At 29.2% G+C, this 21,184-nt stretch overlaps 1 protein-coding gene and 1 long non-coding RNA gene across 3 annotated transcripts in view; both read right to left on the bottom strand.

Moving 5' to 3' along the window:
* ush (Zinc finger protein ush) overlaps positions 1–21,184 on the bottom strand; it is a 283,360-nt gene that overhangs the window by 224,599 nt on the left and 37,577 nt on the right. The window lies entirely within an intron of this gene.
* Positions 15,920–19,481, bottom strand: LOC148239041 (uncharacterized). Its single transcript, XR_015810477.1, has 2 exons — positions 19,189–19,481; positions 15,920–19,088 (listed from the first exon to the last, which is right to left on the bottom strand). It is a non-coding gene; the product is annotated as an uncharacterized LOC148239041 (long non-coding RNA).

Genomic DNA, 21,184 nt, shown 5'->3' with positions numbered 1-21,184 from the left:
CACGGATAATTTATTCAACATCTGACTAAATATTTTACTATCGATTTGATTATCTATTTTAAATGTATGTCGTACATTCAAGCGATAATTAAAAAATAATAATACTTTTGCATAAATAAAAAAAACAACGAAAGATAACATACGATCATTCACCAGCATAGTTTTGAAACAAAGGTTTTTATCGCCGCATTATCGCGGACAATTTAAATATTTCCATGATAAAATTTAAGGTCGCCGCTAACTTGTTCCAACTAATCGCAATAATATAAGCGCGTTCAGATAATTCAATTCAGTTTAATGTATTTTCAACGAAAATAAATAGTATACGGCAATTAACCGCCGAGAGATATCAACGCGCAGTAAGACACAAACTTTTCACTCTTGGCAGCACAGCGCTTATTATGTATATTGTAAATATGTAGATTATTAAGTTGGTGGGTCATCTCGTTTCATAGCGAAGCGAAAAGCTGTTAGCGCTTTTAACATAAACAGATTACTTAGCGCCGAAAGCTGGCAGTTTCCTGTGAAAATATCGCCAAAGTTGGAAGGCGGCGAGAGAGACGAACAGGCGCGTACAATATCAGGAAATGAAACACCAGACGTCGTATGAATATAAATTGTCCTCTCATAAACACTGGTTTAATGCAGTGCGATTTTGCGATGGGGGTTGGGGATGGGGAGGGAAATGCCGAGCTTTGAATGCGAATGCTTTTTTGATAGTTGAAACTACAGATCGCATAATACATCTACAAAAAAATATTATTACGCTTTTAATAAAACAAATAAATTAGCATAATAAAATTCACCATTACTTTTTTGCCATTATCAATCTCGATTTAATTCACATTTAGCAGAAGTATGCATTAAAATTTAAATTACATATATCACATTCATAAAATGTGGGAGAATCTTAAAACGTATGTCGCAAAATTATTTATTTTAATTATTGTGATAATTTTTGTTGCCCCTCTAGTTAAGAAAAATCATAAAAAAGTTAGGTACAAATTTTTGTGAACTATAGAACACAATGTAAAAAAAAATATATTTCTATGTAAAATTAACCTCTACGTTTATTTACAAATGATCAATATATACACCTTTTTGACACTCGCAAACTTCAGAATTAATTTTTTTTATGTGATCTATTTTTGAATAATAAATTTTCCTTTAAGGTAGCTTTTTAGTCATCGGTTTATGCTACAATGAAAGTGTCTAGTTTATCAAAACGTCATATTTCAATTTAGTTGTTGATTGTATTACTTATTGTAATGAATTGAAATAACGCCTGTCATATTTTAAGAGGAGATTTACAATAAAAAACCTAAAAATAACTTGTATTGCCACTCCGTTAGACTACATCACTATGAAAATTGCGTACTTTAACTACACTACACTAATTAATTATTTATTTTTAACTATTCTAATAATCGATTGAATCTGAAAACTTATTATTTAAAAGTAATTTAATTAATTTTAGTGAAAACTAATATGAAGAAAAATTTAATAAGCAAGTCCTTCAAAAATTTCACCTAATGAAAATATTGGTAAATTGTGCTTCAGGGAAAATATGCTCAAATTAAGTAATGATACAATACTAGGCAAAATAAAAGCGATTTTTTATTTATATTTATGTTTAGAACTGCCGATCTTGTTTTATGATCTGTAAACGGCTGCTGAAATCCTAACATTCTCAAAATTGTATATCTTAGTAGCAATTACGTTATTAACAGTTTAAATAATGTGGTGAATTAAAAAAACTCTTGTTACCGATTTAATAATAAAAAATATAAATAAATCGTTTTAATGTATGTTAAACGATCGATAAAAATAAAATTAGTACTAAAAATAACGTTTGGTTTAGAGTGCAAAACATGTTTATTAAAATTAAATTACGACCATCGTGACTTTTACTAATGCGTCACAATAGTAATATTACATTAAACAAAAAAATCATAGTAATATTTTTTTTAATTAAATGACACGAACCGGACCAGCTCCTCCTAGCTGACATTAAATATATAAATTTGCAATGCCAGCGTATTAAGGAGCCGAAAGGAAACAGGGTTTCGGCTAATGCGGACGTTTTGACTCTATCGGGAATCAAATAGGACGTGATCGTGATTCTCGCAGATGTTCAGGAACCCAAAACTGTAATCCTTGAGAATCCTTCAAGTAATTGTTTACTTGAAGATTTTTAATTATCGATTCTGATTCAAGAACGCTGCGAACTAAAGTGTCATAAATCGTTAAAGTGCGTTCTTTATAACAAAGTCGAACATCTTGGAAGATTTAACGCATATGTCGTTTACGTATAGAGAGAACCTCTACTTGATCTCAAAAGTGATTCCGAGATCTTTATTGAAAGTTTCTCTAGCCAAATGTTCCCACCGATATCGTAGGAATAAACTGGTTACGAACGGGATCGATAAAATGCCACAATATGACACCTTGGACACTAAAGGGCAGACGGTTAAGGGAAGCCCGTCTCCATAGAAAATCTAAATCACTGTAAAAAGAATGAGTCTGCTACAGATCGAATGCATTTAAACATTTTCAAATAATTTGCATACAGAAGAAAATATAAATTTGTAACTGCCGTATTTATGTCATTAGTAAATAGTGTAAGGAGCAGAGAGTTTATCTTGGACCCTTGAGGATCCCTCAAATAAAATAGAATAAAACACTATTTAGACAATTGGCCGCCATATGTAATAAACTGTCTACAACCGCTTAAACCGAGTTAAATCATCCGAGCAACCGAGGTCCAACTTATTTTTTTTATAAAAACCCATGACAAAACGTCTGTAACAAAAAATATGTAACATTTTAATAAAAAAAAAAATGTTTTCAGTCTCACTGAATAAATTGAAGTACATTTAGGTTATCTTGGCAAATACCAAATAATAAGTCGACACCAAAATAATTTATACATAATTTATGAACTTATGTTACACTAAAATAATATTTTTTTTTACTTTTAAATTTAAATAAGTTGCACTAAAACATAATCTATCAATAAATAATATAGTGGGAAGTTATTAAATATTCGGAAATGAAATCACACTTTAATATGCCAAATATTTTACAACATAAACACCATTGCTATCTCTCGTCTATTTTTGTAATTGTGTTAACCTTTACAAACATGTTTATTAATTATACATGATTTCAGCATAATTATGAATTATATTGCATAAAAAAAAATAGAAACATAATTATGAACTATATTGCTTTATTCATAAAAAAAATATTATTAACAAATGTTCCTCAGCTTTTTTGTAATTGTGTTAATGTGTATATTAATTACACACATTTTAAGCATTTCCCATCATATATCATTTAAAATAAAATAATAGTATAATTATATTTATTTATATAATATAATAAATATTAATCTTAAATATCGATTATAGCCATACTAACGAGTTCTAACACAATTTCGATCGAGCTTCCGCCACCTAGAAAGAGTTGAGAGAGAGAGAGAGAGAGAGAGATGCGTATATATAAATATAGATAGAGAGCGAGTAAGCGCGTCCATAATGGCTTAGATGAAAAATTGCGTCGCATAATCTCTAATTTATATTCCGCCGGCATGTTGGCATCACTTTATCAAACATCACAAAGTGTTGACAGTAGGGTGGTTGGCTGGCTGCTCTGCGGGAGAAGGGAGGCTGACATCTGGGCCCCGCTAATGTGGCCCCTAAGATGATGGATTCGCCTTTCTTTGTTTAATAAACATAACATGAGCCTCCGGCGTGTCGGAGACCGATTGCCAAATGTCAGCGACGCAGATGCACACCCATAGATACCGACGCCACCTGAATAATGACGACGCCACCCGAAACCCCCGACCGACCTTTTTCCTATTAAACAGCGGACATGGCCGGAGAAAAACAGACCGCAATGCTTTTGAGATAAATGTGTGAGTATCGAGTTTAATTCATTGTATTTTTTATTATTCTATAAGTTTTACTACATACATATAATATTTTATTCCTACTCCATCCAGTACAACACTACAAAATAATTAAAAACATTTGATGGAAGAAAAATATACAAAATACAGATAAGTTAAGTATAAACAACATGGCCTGTACTTCCTGTTTTAAATAAACAATTTTGTTAACCGTCATTAATCCTAATTAAAAAAAGAATTTGATCCTATGATGCAATCAACGGTTAATAAATAAAAACATAGGATTAAAATATATTATATTGTTAAGTAAACTTAAACAATAAGCAACGTCAAAAAAACAGTAAAAACATAACTGAAATCATATGGGTTTGAATACCATCTAAGTTAAATTATCATTATTTTACAATTTTTTTTCTAATCCTTTTTTGGTTTACAATAAGCATGGTTTTATTACTTAAATATTTTCAATTTATATAAATTTTTATCAATTTTTAATGAAATATCAGTATAGCGAAGCTCACGGGAACAAAGAAAAAATTTCGTTTCAATGAAAATTCGTTATATTGAATGTAAGAAAGATGATATATTTTTTTTTATTTTTAATTACCATATTAATAATGAACACAATAAAATTTGTTAAAAAAAGTTTGAGGGTCGGTGAAACACCTTGAATGTCGCTTGTGAACACACGCCAAGTCAAGGAGGAGCTAAATTCGGAGTTTTAACGTCATTCTTAAATTCGGATCAAAATATTTCTTTATATTGAGATTAGTCTTCGTTACAATGAAAACATTTTTTATGAAAGTTTTGAGGGACAAATTAAAGATTCGTTATACTGGGAATTTCGTTATTTCAGTATTCGTTACAAAGAGATTTCACTGTAATTAATATAAAATTAAAATATAAAACTTTTTTTATACTTATATAAAATAATATATAAGCTGGTGTACGGTCGATTTTAATTAATCATTATGCATAAATACGTAATCTCCCAAATCTCTTGAACACGATAAAAACACTCAGATTTAAAATTTAGATGCTATTCAAACCCAGGTTTTTTAAATAATATTTACAGACTTATACAACTGAATGGTACTGCTAAGCTTTAATAGCTTTAAAATATATTTTTTATATTATACATACTGAAACAGCTAATTATTAAAAAAAATTCAATACCTAGTTCGATTTTAATTAATCATGGCGATATTCATCCGTGAGATTAAGAAAATCTCGGTAAAACTAATCTGTGATGATCGATCAAAATTATAATTATATAATAATCACTAATTCCGATCTCCCAGACACGATAGAAATTGAAAAACTCGATGGTTTCTATGGAATTTTAATTAAGGTATTTTAGGTCAATAGTCAGCAACTTCATATATCGTGCTGATTACAAAAGCTCATTTAAATTTAAATTAAAGCTCAATGTTTACTTTATAAGCATCATTATGATTCAAAATATGTTTAACTAACCTATAGTGAAATCGTGTAGAATACGTTTAAAATTTTTTTAGAATGAAAAGATTAAGTTATAATTTAAACTAACTAGAATTTAAGTGTATCGTATAAATAATTGATATAAATAATAATAATATATATTAGATTGCTTGCTAATTGATATTTTAACACATGTTATTAATTATTTTAATTTTTGTTTATATATATGATGGTAAAAATGTATAAAAGTCTTTCCGTTCATTAAAAAGCTTGCACAAAATTGAGCATTTAAAAAATTAAATTGACCCATTAACCACGCCGTTGTGCAATTTCCTTTCATGTCGGCCGAAAGCGGAAAAATCTTTTAGCGAAAAAATTACACGGAAAACAAGGAAAATTAAGACCCTCATTTTTTCGCGATCACCTCTACGAAGGAAACGGAAGTACGAAACGATATTACAAAACCGTCCATTGTAACACAACCGGAAATGGCAAAAGTCCTCTGCCGGCGTAAAAATGGCAATTAAAGAGAAAGCGCTGCAGAATTAACATTAAGCTTCGAGTGCATTAAAAAAACCAACATAAATCGGCGCAATCAGGAATCATAAATATAACATAATAATAACGTCACAAGGATTAAATGCTTACCTTGCGCTGCATAAATAAAGTGTCTTGATTCATGGGATAATGTGGGAGGACATTTACGCGTGTATTAAAATGCAATAATCTCAGGAAGATGACAGAAGAATTATTGGAAGGTGGTATTTATAGCCGTGGGTGTGTGTACGAGGAAATGAAGAGTCCAGATTTTTTGTATTGAGTCATTTTTAACATGAATGAAACGCTATCTTAAGAGATCTGATATGCAATATGGTTTTTATGAGCACAGCATTTATTCCCCCAGTATAAAATGTATTTTATTACCTTAATCTGTGATATATATGCTTTTATAATGTTTTAATGTTGCATTATATTCTAGAAGAGATACATTCTTAATAAAATGTGTAACATTATATTTACTTACATATCAAAGGGAATATTACTAGATGTTTTCACATATAAAAGTAAGCGTTTAGAATAATTAAAAATAGTGTAATAAAATAATAGACTTTAATTACTAGATATTATGATCATACCTACATAAAAGAAAATGCGTTTGGTTAAGAGAATATTTATAAAATATTTTTATTTTTTTATGCAATTCACATTGGTATTTAATACGCTAATATTTAATAATAAATGATAAAATTCATAATATTAAAACCAAAAGAACGCAAGGACAAACATATATTAACAATCCGAAATGCATATGACACAGAAATACGATAAGGCGTTGAACGTTCGCGACGAAATTATCTGGACTTGTTGTAGTTTCCATTAAGCAGCGACGATTCGCCGATAATTTATGAAACAGGTTTTGTTCTAGTCACTAAATAAATTACAGGACGAGAGTTTATCTTGATTTACAACCTAACAAGGGAACATCTCGGACGCGGACGAAACTCAAGATGATCGAGAGATCTCTTATTACGCTGCCTAATGGTAACAACATTAAACAAGAAAAAATATTAAATGCCTTGTAGTCTATAGTAGGTTTAAATGAAAACGTATATCCGTACTATAAACAATAAATTATAACAAATATTATAGTCGTTCACACCCACGATAATCAAGATTATAGTTTATTACGCTCAAACACCTCCAGGGTTGGCATCAATATTGTAATTATATTGAATGTATAGCGTTATTGCCTATTATTTATATTTACTCGAGCGAATGCGATTTCGTGATAGATCGTTTTATGTACACTTAGTTGTCAGTAATACTAGTGTAGAATATGATCGTGTCGAAAGCACTTTTTAACAATACAAATGAGATTATTGCAACTTATTTTTATTGGAAATATAAATCGTATTGCATATGAATAATAAGCTTGCTTAAAAGCATCGATATAAGGTATAATCTAATTTTTATAATAATACTTATAGTATTCAAAATAATGCGAATACTTATGAATTAAATTATAAAAATATCCTTACGAATTATTATTAATAACTAATAATAATACTTACAAATAAACATCATATATAGATACAATCAATTGACAGTGCTTACCTGAAACAAAAAAATAAACATACGTTAATATCCATATCATTAAACAGATTAAAACATAAAACAGAGACTAGAAATATTGTAAAAGCATGTAAACAAAATAACTATCAATCATGAACATAATAATAGTATCGTATCCGCTGAAGAATTAATTTATTTAATTAAGTAAAAATATTTTATTACTATATTCTATAAAATCAAAGCCAAAAAAATTGAAATAATATATATAAGTTTTACTGTATATGAAAAAAAATTTAAAATAAAATTTAAAATACAACGAAATATCTAATGAAAAAAAAATATTTTACCTAATTTTACCCATAGTTATGAAATAAATAGTCTAGTAACTTGACTATAATTAATTAATGCCTTACTTCATAATTATGAAATAGATATTAAAGTTTCATTTATATGGAAAAAAATAGTAAAAACCTCTTTAAAAATGTGAAACTTATATTGTTTTAGCTATAATTGTATTATTTTATATATCTAGAACAATTAAACTTTAAATAAATAGAGTATGTATTATAATATATTATAATCAAGCATAAAAGTGATTTAAAATTATTTTTACAAAGTAAAATTGTTGAAAAATTAAGATATTATAAGAAACTAAAATCGACGAAATCTAGATTAAAAATATAATAAAAAAAACTATTATAGTATGTTTATGTATACTTCGATTAAGCTTACTTTTGATAAACATATTTTAAGGCGTTATTTTTGTTATAGTTTTAATTAAAGTAACAAATAAAATTATTTTAAATTCGATTAAATTCAGATTTCACATCTACTTGTATTTTTACTATAAATAATTACGTTATTATAAAATTAAATATATAATTCAAGAATTTATAGCGTCGATATAAATAATGTAATTAATTTTTAAGCAAAAATTATCAGTAAAGTGGAAATTATTAAAATATTTGTTTTTTTATAAAATATCAATATGCAATCGAAATATATGTAATTAATTATATGATTTAAAAAAATACTCTTAAATATAAAATACTACTGACCGTTTAATTAAATTGTTGAACAAAATCAAACAAAATTAGTTTCTACTGAAGACATGTCTTAAAGAATATACGTAAACTCCGATGTACATAAATAGCAAAAAATATTATTTTACAGGTGCTTAATTAATAAAATCTTATTATTATTTGCAAAAAATCTATATTTAACTCAATTAGAGTTACACTCGTAATACATTAAGCGTGGTCCACGCGCCTGCGATATTAGTCACCAGGTTATCTCTGCATGACCCCGTTCTACGACAGACAACCCACGCATCCGAGAAAGCGCAAGGTTGAACGACTTCGATCGACGATTGTTTAGTTAACTCCTATTTTCAATAGCGCACACACACAATAGTTATTCCAATTAATTTCTGCCGGTACACGACCTGCATGGGTGTCTGGCGATAAAGCGTTCGGGTCGGGTGTTGAAAAATAAATCCGGTACGACACGGGATTGCAGAAATATAAAGGCGGAGAAACAAATTACTCTGCATTTCAAGCAGATCTCAGGCGAGAGATTGGAAAGAGAGAGAGAGAGCGCGCGGACTGGGCGAGGACACGGTGCAAGGTGTCGCAGATTTCCCGCGACGCGGCCGATCTTGTTCCGAGATCGAAAACTGTGAGGGGAAATATAGTGGGACATAATATATGACCAAGACTCGGGTGTATGTATGACTTAATAATGCTAAAGGTGGGAATGTGTTGAAACTCAATTGTGAACTGTGGAGAAAAAGATCGATATGTGAAGGTGAAAAAAGTTATACTTTCCAAACAGAGATTGAGAATTTAGGGATACAGAAAGTATTACTTCATCGATGTTTTAAAAAAATATCTATTTTTACGCTTAAGAAATTATATATGAATATTCCGAAAGTTAAAATAAAAGCGATATGTTATATTAATTCCGAAGATTCGAGCAATAATTCTCTTCTTCTGTCCAAAAAAGACAAAGCCTGTTTCTTTTTCAAGTCTTTTGTTGTAACATGACATGCTTTACAATGAAATAAAAACAAGCCATAAATACAAAAAGTAGTGAGACACAAGACTGAAATCAAGTTTACAAACTTTGCTCAGTAACTCAGTAGTGTTTTTTTGAAAATTTCTCAAAAGAATGCCAAATCAAAAATTCCCATTTCTCTAGAAATTTTATGATTTAGTCTTTATTAGTAAAAATTTAATTTGTTTAACTATTTTGAAATATTCTACAACCGCTGTATTTTTTTTATACCGCTACATAAGAAAGGGTGAATCCGTGCCAGATGTTTTAAAAAATGCATGCTTTCTTGAAAGTTTTTAATAAACTGCGGAACTATTTTAATGCCAAATAATTGTCTACGATTTTCTCAACTACCTTATCTTTGCTTTTATAATCTAATAACTACATAATCAAATAAGAAAAAACCGCTCGGCATGGGAATCAGAAGATTTCAAATATGTATGAAGGCTTTCCACAGAGATACGCTTTAAAATTTGTCTGGCAACAAACTTAAATCTCGTATTTTTAATAATCCAAAGGGGTCCTAATGAAATAATAAAAATTATAATGAAACAAATCATACACTATATATTACATCTATTTTTTATTTATCAAACACTCTCGCGAATTCTCGAGAAAGTCTCGAGAAAGTTTGATCATTTATTACATCTGACGACCTAGCTCGTTTTTTTTAATATTTATTACGATATTTATCCTTGAGATTATAAAAATCCAGGGAAACTTAATCTGTGATTATGTAATGGAACAATAATTATATAATAATCATTTAAATCTCGCAGACATAATGGAAATTGAAAGACACTATGATTCATATGGGATTCTAACCTATGTTTTTTAGATATTAGCCGTTGATTTATGCAACTGATCTATCGTGCTCATAAATTCAAAAATGTATACAAGTTAATTGTGGCTTATAAGTAAGGAATCAAGTTATAAAACTATTATTTATGGAAAGGTTACCAAAATATTAAGGCAGTAAAAATTCGCGTTGCTTACTGAAATACAGAAAGCAAGCGCAAAACTTATACATAATGGCTTTTTTTAATATATATAAAGGTATGTTATATTATTGCATGTCAATTAAAAAAAATGCTTTATATAACAGCACTTTTTTAACTTTCACAAACATCACATAAAAAACTCGTAAATGTTTTTTTAAGAATATTATTAAATATTTACTTAAATAATTATTTTTTGATAAAAGAAAGGCATGTGTGGCAGTCACACATGCCTTTCTTTTATCAAAAAATACAATCAAAAAACACAATCATTTTACTAATTTCAAGTTAAAGATAATCCTGAAAGCTGCTAGCTATATATGTTGCTCAAATATTAGTAACCCCAAAATGTACATACAAGCATACAATTGACACAGCTTAGGATTATTCCCTGAATCACATCTTTTCTTTGCGTTTTAAATGCCTCACCATGACAATAAGAGCGATACGTTTTGATAAATGAAAATAATTTAACAACAAAATGTTAATAAAAATAATTAAGGGGCAAGTAGAAAATTAACAATAAATTAAGCTATACATTATTTATTTATTTCTGATTTTCAATTGGAGATTTTTCATCAGTATACCTTAGCCTTGTAAGGTTCTCATCTTTGTTGCCGAAGCACCATCACGACAGGAGTAGGAAATAAATAACCCACGTGACAGATAAATCGGTCTTCGGTACGGCTAGCGAGGAGTTGTCGGGCAAATAAACAAGCGTTGAGGGTTCGCGACATGGAGGGCAATTAATTCGCAGCGTGAGTATCGTTCCGGTGTATAAATATAACATAACGCAACCAAGAATACAACCTAAATTTATATTGTGCGCACGTTCGCCTGACAAGGTGTGAAAATGAACAACGACTCTCTTTAGATACATAAATAGGACTATAAGAGTTGACATATGACATTGTGACGCTTTTCCCTACAACAATTAGAAATTGTAACAAAAGAATGGAGTAGTTTTAAAAATAACTAATACATCATTTTATTAATTCTTTAATATAAGTTTTAAAATTATGTTTGAATTTGATTCACATATAAAATAATAGTGTTGTCTGCAAGAATCTGCTGTTGAGCTTTTGGAATTTGCTCGGTTCGAGATTTGAATGAATATCTCCGATTAAATCTGTATGAGATTGCGCAGTGAGTGTGACAGTAGTGATGATGGTGTTCGATGACAGAAGTCGTTCGTTTGTGTCAAGTTCTATGGTAACGGGGCGGCGCACGAGCCTCCGCCCCACCAAGGCACGCCCACCGCCCACCGATGCCGAAGACGTCTGATGGCCGCTTCGATGACAACTTTTAAAAACAATTTACAATATATTTTATTTTTTATATATGTATATTAGAATAAAATATTCTGGTTAAGAATTCCACTTTAATAGTATTTTTTATATTATAGAAAAATATATTTTTATTGCGCTAAAAGTTTCTACAGTTTTTTCAAACTGTAATTTTAAATGTGCTATATATTTTTTCTTAAGCATTATATGTACCAAATCAATATTGAATTTTTAAAACTGAAGTAAAAACTATATTTTATCTAACATGTACAAAAATGCCCTTAAAATAATTAATGTGAAAATAGAACAAAAATTTTTAATTTCAGATTAAATGTTATCTTGTTATGCTCAGCTCACCTAACTACTAATCATTACAATGTCATTAAAGTAACGAACTATATTTTTCAATATTAGTGAAATGTAAAATATAAAACTTAACAAATACCTTTTTAAACATTAAATATCGATTGGTTTTAAAAATCGAGTTTAAAAACTAATTTTTTCGTATATTTTTTTTAAACTTATAATAATTGAGAATGTATTTTTTATATACCTAATATAATACTACTAGGGTTTGCCGGTTCATGTCAGATTTTTTAATAAATTTGTAAATAGATATTTTTTTAATTACCATTTTGACTTGAAACCACTTTTAAACTAAAGCCTAAACTTGACAATTTCAAGCTCAATATATAAAATTTGTATTAGGACAAGTAAGTCATACCTTTTACACTATTTTGAGAATTCATAAATTATTTTAATAAAGAGGATTTGGTATGAAAACTAATTCTGATAGTATCTGAGAATTTAATAAGAGGAAAATGGGTTAATATATGTTAATATATATATGTAAATATAATAGAATATTTATATTTCATATTGCTAGTAGATAATGTATAAAATATCATAATATTGATTTTAAATAGTATCAAATATTTTAAATTAGATTAATGCCCATTATATTGAATTATGTATTATAAATAAATTATATATTTCATTGATAATAAATATAAATAAACATTTTATTAATTTATATTATATATATATTGTTTTTATCATCATATACCTACATTAATTACGGTGTTTTGTTTAGTTCCTTATTTATATCATGCAGTGCTAAATATAATATGTTATATTTTTTAACTATTGAAATAACTTAAATCTTCATAAAGATGATATTGTTTAAAAAATATTAGATGAACACAAATGTTTGGTGCTTTTTTTATCTGGTAATTAATTGATTTTCCTCTTAGAATTTCGTTTCAGAATCAAAAAAAAAATGAAATACACATACAAAACATATTAAAATATCCCCCGCGCGTTATCCTCGTAGATTGATATCTAAACATAAATGAAATAGCCACAATCCGAATACGCCCCTCGCGTCATAACCTTTTACCTCCCTTATACGATCCCATAATAATTTTAATACGGCATTTCGAGATTACTTGCCTTTTTAGATGTATTGATATATGAACGTATCCCCGCGGCCGGTGCGGGCAGGAGGAGGAGGAGAAAAAAACAACAATGTCCAATAAAAAGTATACGTCATAATAAATGTTTGTATCTCGACGAAATCTTCGCTCGGTAATCACGAAACAAGAGTAGACCGCAGTCTGGCCTGGCCGGAGCGTATTTACAACGAGATAAAACGATGTTTATTTTCATTTTATTACGAAATTGCAGATTAAAGATTAAACGTGGACCGAATGTGTTCGGGGTCGTGTATGAGGTTCGGCCATCAAAAGTGGTTCGGATCGTAACCGAACGCAAATAAAAAAATCATTTCGGTCGAACGACGTTATAGAAAAGCCTTAGTGGTCTTCAATCACATATCTATAACATGATACAGACATACATTTTATGTATATCAATGTTTGATAAAGGGTAACTACATGCCATAAATGACAATGACAGAGGCATTTCTCCTTGTGAAGGACGAATTTATAGTACAAAAGTCAATCAAAAATATTCCAAGAATAAAAGTAGTTACGGCATTTACAGATATATTATTATTCGCAAATAATATCAATTATATAATTTTATGCAAAAGCTCTTTGGGTTTGGCGTAAGATGGCGCGTTTATCTCTCTTGTAAAAAAATACGATAAATTAGCATATTCCTTTAAATTATCCAACGTATTTTGTGCTATATTAAAAATATCATTATATAAAACTAAAATTTTTGAAACGACTTCAAAATTTGAACCTCCTCTTTAAAAAACTGAATGTCCAGGTATGTATTATTTGCTTCATATGAAATATTTTTTTCTCATTTGTTTTGATTACTTTTAGTATTTATTTCGATTTTAGTAAATATGTGTTTATCACATTATAATTATTATTTCACAGTGATTAATAGTACAGTACTATAATTAGTTTTTTACTACCTAGCTTAAGAGTGACGCATACTTATATTAATTATTTTTATAGAATTAAAATCTTCATTATCCTTGAAAATAATTTAGTTCTAATACCTCGTATATATAATATATCCGGTGTTTTAACAACGTGAATAAGTTTTTTAACAATATTTTTTTTATGGCAACTGATTAATTTTTTAATAATAATCTAACGTTTCATGGAACATTAAGTATGTTTTGTAATGTTTAAAAATTATTTATTAACAAATACAATAGCACTTTATACTACACAAATATTTCATTTAATAATCAAATAGCTGTTTTTTAAATTATTCCTACAATTGTTCTAAATTTATAATTCCTTTTTTAATATTAATTAAAGTGCTCATTTAAGCTACGATAATTTCATGAAAAAAACTATGTAAAATGCTATTATATTTGGATATTTTTAAACTAAAATCTATGTTATGTAATAAAGTACGATACTAAAAATATTTATAATTGTAAAAATACTTAATTAATTAAGTTAATTAACTTTACTAATCAGCAATGACATGCCTTCCAAAGAAAAATAATAATTAAAGACACATAGTGTGCCCATCTATTTGTTTAAAAGAGGTTCTGATCCAAAATATCTGCTTTTATAAACCAAAGGAGAGTAATTTTACACCAAAACACCGCTCGCCCTCACGTTTCAAAAAAGATAATAAAAAAAATCATTGAATTTTCTTGAAAACTTAATCCTCACCCACCGTATTTTCCAGATATTATCCCAAACAACAATCATCTCTTTAGATCATAAAAAAAATATTTACTCCAAAATGAATTATTTTGTGGATCGGGTAATAAAGATGAGAAATATTTAATTGAAGTAAAGTATTACACGATTTATATTTTGACTCATTTACTCTGCACCTTAAAAAAATTAACAATCTATGTATACATTACATTTAGAATAAAAATATACACAGACAATTTTAATTGCATTTTAAACTACAAATTTAATTTTCAATATATTATATATGAGGTTATATTTATTTTAAAGAAATACTTTAATATAAATTAATACCATCTGAAATTGCACAATGTTCAAAGAGCAAGCAAACTAAATAATCAATAGATTAATTTAATTTAATAAACATACAAACTCAATTATCATACCTGTTGAACTAAGCAACGAAAGGTTACAAGAGTGATCATTGCATTTCAGCAAATAGCGAAGAAATGTTGAGTCCGTGCTACGGCTATCGTAGCGCGGCTATCTCCATCGTAGCCGGGCACGCCCAGCACGCACGATTTGCCTTTCAACCACTTTTCAGCAGATTTCTCACTCATCGTCGCCTTCGTTTCAAAACTTTAACACCGTCGAGATACATTGCGAATTTGCACGCTTTTCACAGCGAAATTTATGTTTCGATCACTTCACAATATAATAAATCCGAATCTCGGACGAGACCGCCCGAGACCGAGCAGCCGATAAAGGTTGAAAGAGTAAAACAACACCCGAGTCGTCGAGTGAACGTGTTTCACCAACACCACCTAGATAGAAGGCCGGACAGCAGCGCGCGTGACGTCATTGGGTGTAGGGATACTCGGCGCGGCAAACGTACTAGAGAATCTACGCGCTTTTACGATTTCGGTATTTTTAATAGCCTTTTTAGAATAAAAATAATTCTTAAATTTAATAAAATCAAGGTTTCATTTATGATTTTTATTACTAGTTTTGAAAATTATCAGAACATTTTTTAAAAATAGGTCAATAAAAAAAATATAATTAAAACAAAGTACATTTAAGGAATGTCCGAAAATTCTAGTTTATTTGTATGTTAATGAAAAAACTTTTTCACTGTTTATTTGATAAGAGTTTACATATTCAATTACATAAAACATATAACAAATTTTAGTACATGGTCTTAACATAAATTTCATTCTTATAGTTCAAGATAATTTGTTTATAAATATAACTTTTCTCCATTTCACTTATAAAACTTGAATTTTATTTGACATATAACAGCTTTCTCTCGAATCGCTACTTCAATCTATTGTTGTTTTGATCTGGAAAAGTGAATACATTAAGTCAATCATTGCCATATTTATACATACAAATTAATATTTGAATACATATCTTTTTTGCAGCTCAGCTGATCTCTTTTAAAGTAAGTTGACATATGTCTAATTAAAATTAATTGGTATGATACAAAACAAAACCCAACATATTTACAAAATAAAAAAATCTTAAAACTAACTACCCGAGGTGAGTGTTTCTAATTTTCTCCTTTTCTTTCCATCAGAATTAATCGATATTATGTTATTTTTCTTTTTCATATAATTGTTTAAAAATATATTTGTAGATGTTTTTATTAATAGCCTTAAAATATTAAAATCGGTATGCTTCAATGATGGACAATAAAATTCCGATAGAAAGAAATCATGTTCTTCGACTGTATTTAACGTTAAACATATTACTAATTCCCTCTGAGCTTTACATTTTAAAAACTTATTTTCATGATTAGTGCTAATTAATTTGTTTATTGTAATGTAATTTAGCATAATTACATTTACTAAATCAGAGTGCGGATACAATAAACCGCCTCTATCAACATTTTTAATAAAATTGAAATTTTCTTCTAAATTAGCAAAATTTAAATGTTTGTCTAAAACTAAAAACTTTTTACAAATATCACACTTAACTCTTTTTAGTACTACTCTTGCACAATAGCCTGCTAAATATGTAAATATAGGTAACTGTGGTTGAATCATATTAAAATCCTCTTCAGTATAAATTAAATCGAAGTCTGTTGTTTCTGACATAAAATTAGTTGATTCTACGTTAGGTTCATTATCAATTTCTATACTATTTTCTAAATTAATATTTCCAAATTTTTCAGACGTTAACGTTAATGGCAATAAATTTTGGATTCTAATTTTGGATTCAACTTCAAACACTTGTCTTATTGTAATTAAATATTGAGAACCTGCCATCGTCCTATATTTACCAAAACGGGCTTCAAGATTGTCTGTCTGAATTTTGCCTGGAAGCAAATACTTGAAATTTAATTCTGCCTTGCAATATTCACTTAATTGTAAAAGCCCGTGTGTCGTGTGGGAAATTGCATCGTGCGTTTCTCTGGTTAGTTTATTACATTTTACATTTAATCCTTTCCAAAAATCTAACCATATTAGAAATTTTTCTAAAAATTTTGAATTTTCTTCGGCAGGTACGAGAGGATTTTGAAGAGGATTTTTAGAAATCCTCTTCTGTCACCTTTGTGCAGTGTTTTTACATTTACTATTTCCCACCAAGTTTTTATTAATCTAATAAATTCAGCAGTAGATCGGTGGTTAGATAAATTATGCTGCTGACCTATTTCTAACAGTCCCTGTATAACATTGTCGTTAAATATATTTAATACTAATTTTACATTTTGTTTTTCAAAGCAACTAGGTGAGAGAGATTTTAAATTTAATGTGTGAGCATATTTGACAAGTTGATTATTTTCCATTTGATACAATTTTTTCACATTTAAAAAGGAAGCTACAGATAAAGTATCATCGTTTACATTTTCAAAAGATGGAAACTTAATCGACTGATCGGTATCTTTCTGATTAATCCAATTATTTCGTATACATTTCAATACGTGAACAGAATCTAAAATATAAAACAAAGGTGCATTATCTTTGCAAGGATGTTTGTAAACTATACTGACTTGAGGAGGTGAAGCAAAATAAGACATCGCTTTACGATTTATAGAATTATTGTCACTTACGACACAGACTACATTAAATCCTATATTCTGTAGACCGACTACAATTCTCTTAATGAAGTTAAATAATTCCATTGCTTTCATCGTTTTTACAGGTAAAATATGCACAACTTCTTTAAACGAAGAAAGCAAACTTTGTAACATAAATACATGAGCAGATTTAGCTGCTTCTTCAGTGTTATAAGCCATACCTACAATATTTCCCCCTTTATAATCAAAATATGGCTTAATATAAATTTCGTCAATCATTAAACTAACAACTTTATCACTATCTTTTAAAAAATGAAACTTTTGTTTAATATAAGTTAAAAAATTTGCCTCATTTTGTTCAATCTGAGGATCGGTATTATATTTTAAACAAATTTTATGAACTGTAGTCGGATGAGGTAAAATCATATAATCAAAGCTTCTGATGTATCTATATGCGTGGGGAGATATTGAGAACAAAATGCTACAAAATATTACAAAATCAGGTGAATATCTATAACGATTTTTTTTACAATTGAAAAGTTTTACTTGCTCACTTAAAAAATCGATATATTTCCTCTTATCTTCATCTATTAATGTACGAGTCGATGCTAACGTATCGAGGATCAATTGAATATTGTCATCGACGGAACTCTCGTTTACATTTTGGTGAGAAGATTTAAAAGTATTTAATGTTTCAATTACATCATTAATATTTTGAAACGCTAATGGGATTTGTTTATTATTTAAGCGAGTTAGTTGGGTTTTGTTTTTATATAATGTTAATTTTAAGTTTTGGCTAAATACGGCAGAGAGCGTAATGACGGGGGCTGGAACGTCTTCTATTAAAATAAATTTTACCAGGCCGTTTTTCTTGACTATGGTCCACTCCTCGTCGACATTATGGCTATCTAGACAAACAATAAATTGATTAAAATTGGAAAATACTCTATTACTATCATATTTAGCTTTGGAACGATAGCTGTTGGCAATTGCAGCTTCTATATTGGAATTGTCGATACGCGTGCGTCTCTCTTCTGCACTCTCTCTGGTCGAAGTAGAAGCCGAAGCAGATAGATAATCTGGACAATTGGGTAGCTTCGTCGGAACTGCTGATTCTTTCAATGCTTTTTTGTCCAAGGGAACGCTCAGATGACGTCCGGTTCTTTCGTCATAATATTCACTATTTCGTCTGAAATCCGTTTCGGTAAAGTGGCGCTCGCATACCTATGTTATGTTATGATCCATTATATTGTAGGTTAGGTGTGTGTATCGATCAACATGCAAAATATAAACAAGCACTTATATGTGTAAAAACAATACGTACCCTAGAATGTCGAGTAGGAGCAAAATGTGCTCGATGAATCGCCCGGATCCATTTGTTTTTAGTCGCTTCATCTCGAGGAAATTTGTAGACGCTGACTTTGGGGCCGTTCTTGTAGTTTCCGTTGCAATTTGGGACACAACACGTATAAACCATGGTTGCAAATACACCAAATAACACTGAATAACACACGACGACACGGATAAATGGTTAACTGCGATATTTAACCGATTTTTGGTAAATAAACACGCGCACGTGAATCTGACGCGTCGCGCGCCAACGGACGGTTTAGTTCTGGCCGCCGCCGACCGTCGCGCTCTATACCGTTGGACCGTGACGTCACGGCTATGGGAAAATCCTACGCGACGGCCTTATAATACAGAATGGTGTTGGTTTCACTTAGGATTAGTGGCATACAGTGGGATAAAGCTTAGTGAAGAGATCTACGCTGGGATCTCAGAGTTGGCTCACGAGACGGACCACTTCTGGTACGGGCCGATTCCCTCGAACGATAATGTAATGCGCCGATGAGTGAACCAATAGGGCCGTGCAATATTGTTGCGATTCCACCATCGTGATTTATATACGTAATATACACTACATGCTGTGGGTATACGTTTTATGTATTATAAAGACGCAATTGAGACGGAGGTATGTGGTGCATAGCCTGCGTCTGCGTGATAGATCGATGGGTGTGATAATGTGTTAAAACTACCCTTTGTGAAATGTAATATGCATTTTTATTAAATATTTTTAATAAATATCAAACAATAAATCACAATTTCCATAATGGTTTAGTATGTCACGTGTGACTATTCTTATTTTATTCTTAGAAACAAAACGCATGTGTCATTAATTACATATTATATAATTTGCATGCTAATAAGCTATTTCCGATATATCTGCGTTAAAGAATAAATTTTTTAAGAATAAGCTCAACGCTAATATGTTTTTTTTTTATAAATAAAGAATTTAAGGTTCCTTGCATATTCAATTTATTTATACAACTATTTAAAAGATTTTATTGCCTTTATAAATAAAATCGACGTTAAGAAAAAAAACTTTTATCAGACTGTTTTTTTGTGGTAATGAAATCTAGAAATGTGCATTTTGTAAAAAAAAACAAATGCATGTCATTTAATGAAATATTATAAATATGAATGAAAACCAAATATTAAATTAACGACCATTGCCTAACTAACTTTGCCCCCCCCTCCCCCTGGAAAAGTTAAAACGACGTCCCTGCATTTGACACTTTAAATACGCGTGATTATTGACAGTTGTCTATTTTACAGTGCTACCAACTTAAGATACTCGAATTGGATTACTCTGTGTAATGGCCAATTTACTTTTTCAAAAATTATATTTAACTCAGGGCGAGAGCTATTTATAATTAAGAAAGAGATGAGTCTACAATATACAAATATAAAAACATATAGTAATGATTTAATTTCTATAAATTTGTTCAAAATATAAACAGGAGTAAGGATAAGTAAATCGAACGTCCGTATCATGCAATTTTTATGCAGAAAACAAATAATTTAATATTTTTATTTTACTAGTAAATCCATACTAAGGAGCGTAATGTTCGAATCGATAATGAACGAAACGATAAAAAAAATATTATCGATATTAGAACGATAATGTTCAATAACGATAAATGAAATTTATCGTTATTGATCGATATTACCGTTCGTGTAATCGATAATAACGTTTGCTATCGATTAATATCGTTTAATATAAATAATATTGTTTAATATTGTACAACCTCAAAAATTAACGATAAATTTTGTAACTTTCACTTGTAATAAAAAAAAAATTGTTAACAAAATTTTATTAAATTATTAATATTACAAAATTATCTGGAATTACCAGTTATAAATTAAAATGACCAGAACATTAAATAATAAAAATATTACTTAATCTTTAAAGCCAAAAAATCACACATAAAAATCACTTTTTAAGGTGCATTGATGCATTCACAGCAAGATAAGTCTTT

The sequence above is a fragment of the Plectrocnemia conspersa genome, unplaced genomic scaffold, assembly GCF_051122295.1.
Source record: "Plectrocnemia conspersa isolate PC_06_02 unplaced genomic scaffold, ASM5112229v1 ptg000001l, whole genome shotgun sequence".
NCBI classification, from domain to species: domain Eukaryota; kingdom Metazoa; phylum Arthropoda; class Insecta; order Trichoptera; family Polycentropodidae; genus Plectrocnemia; species Plectrocnemia conspersa.
This window is presented reverse-complemented; position numbering and strand designations above follow the sequence as displayed.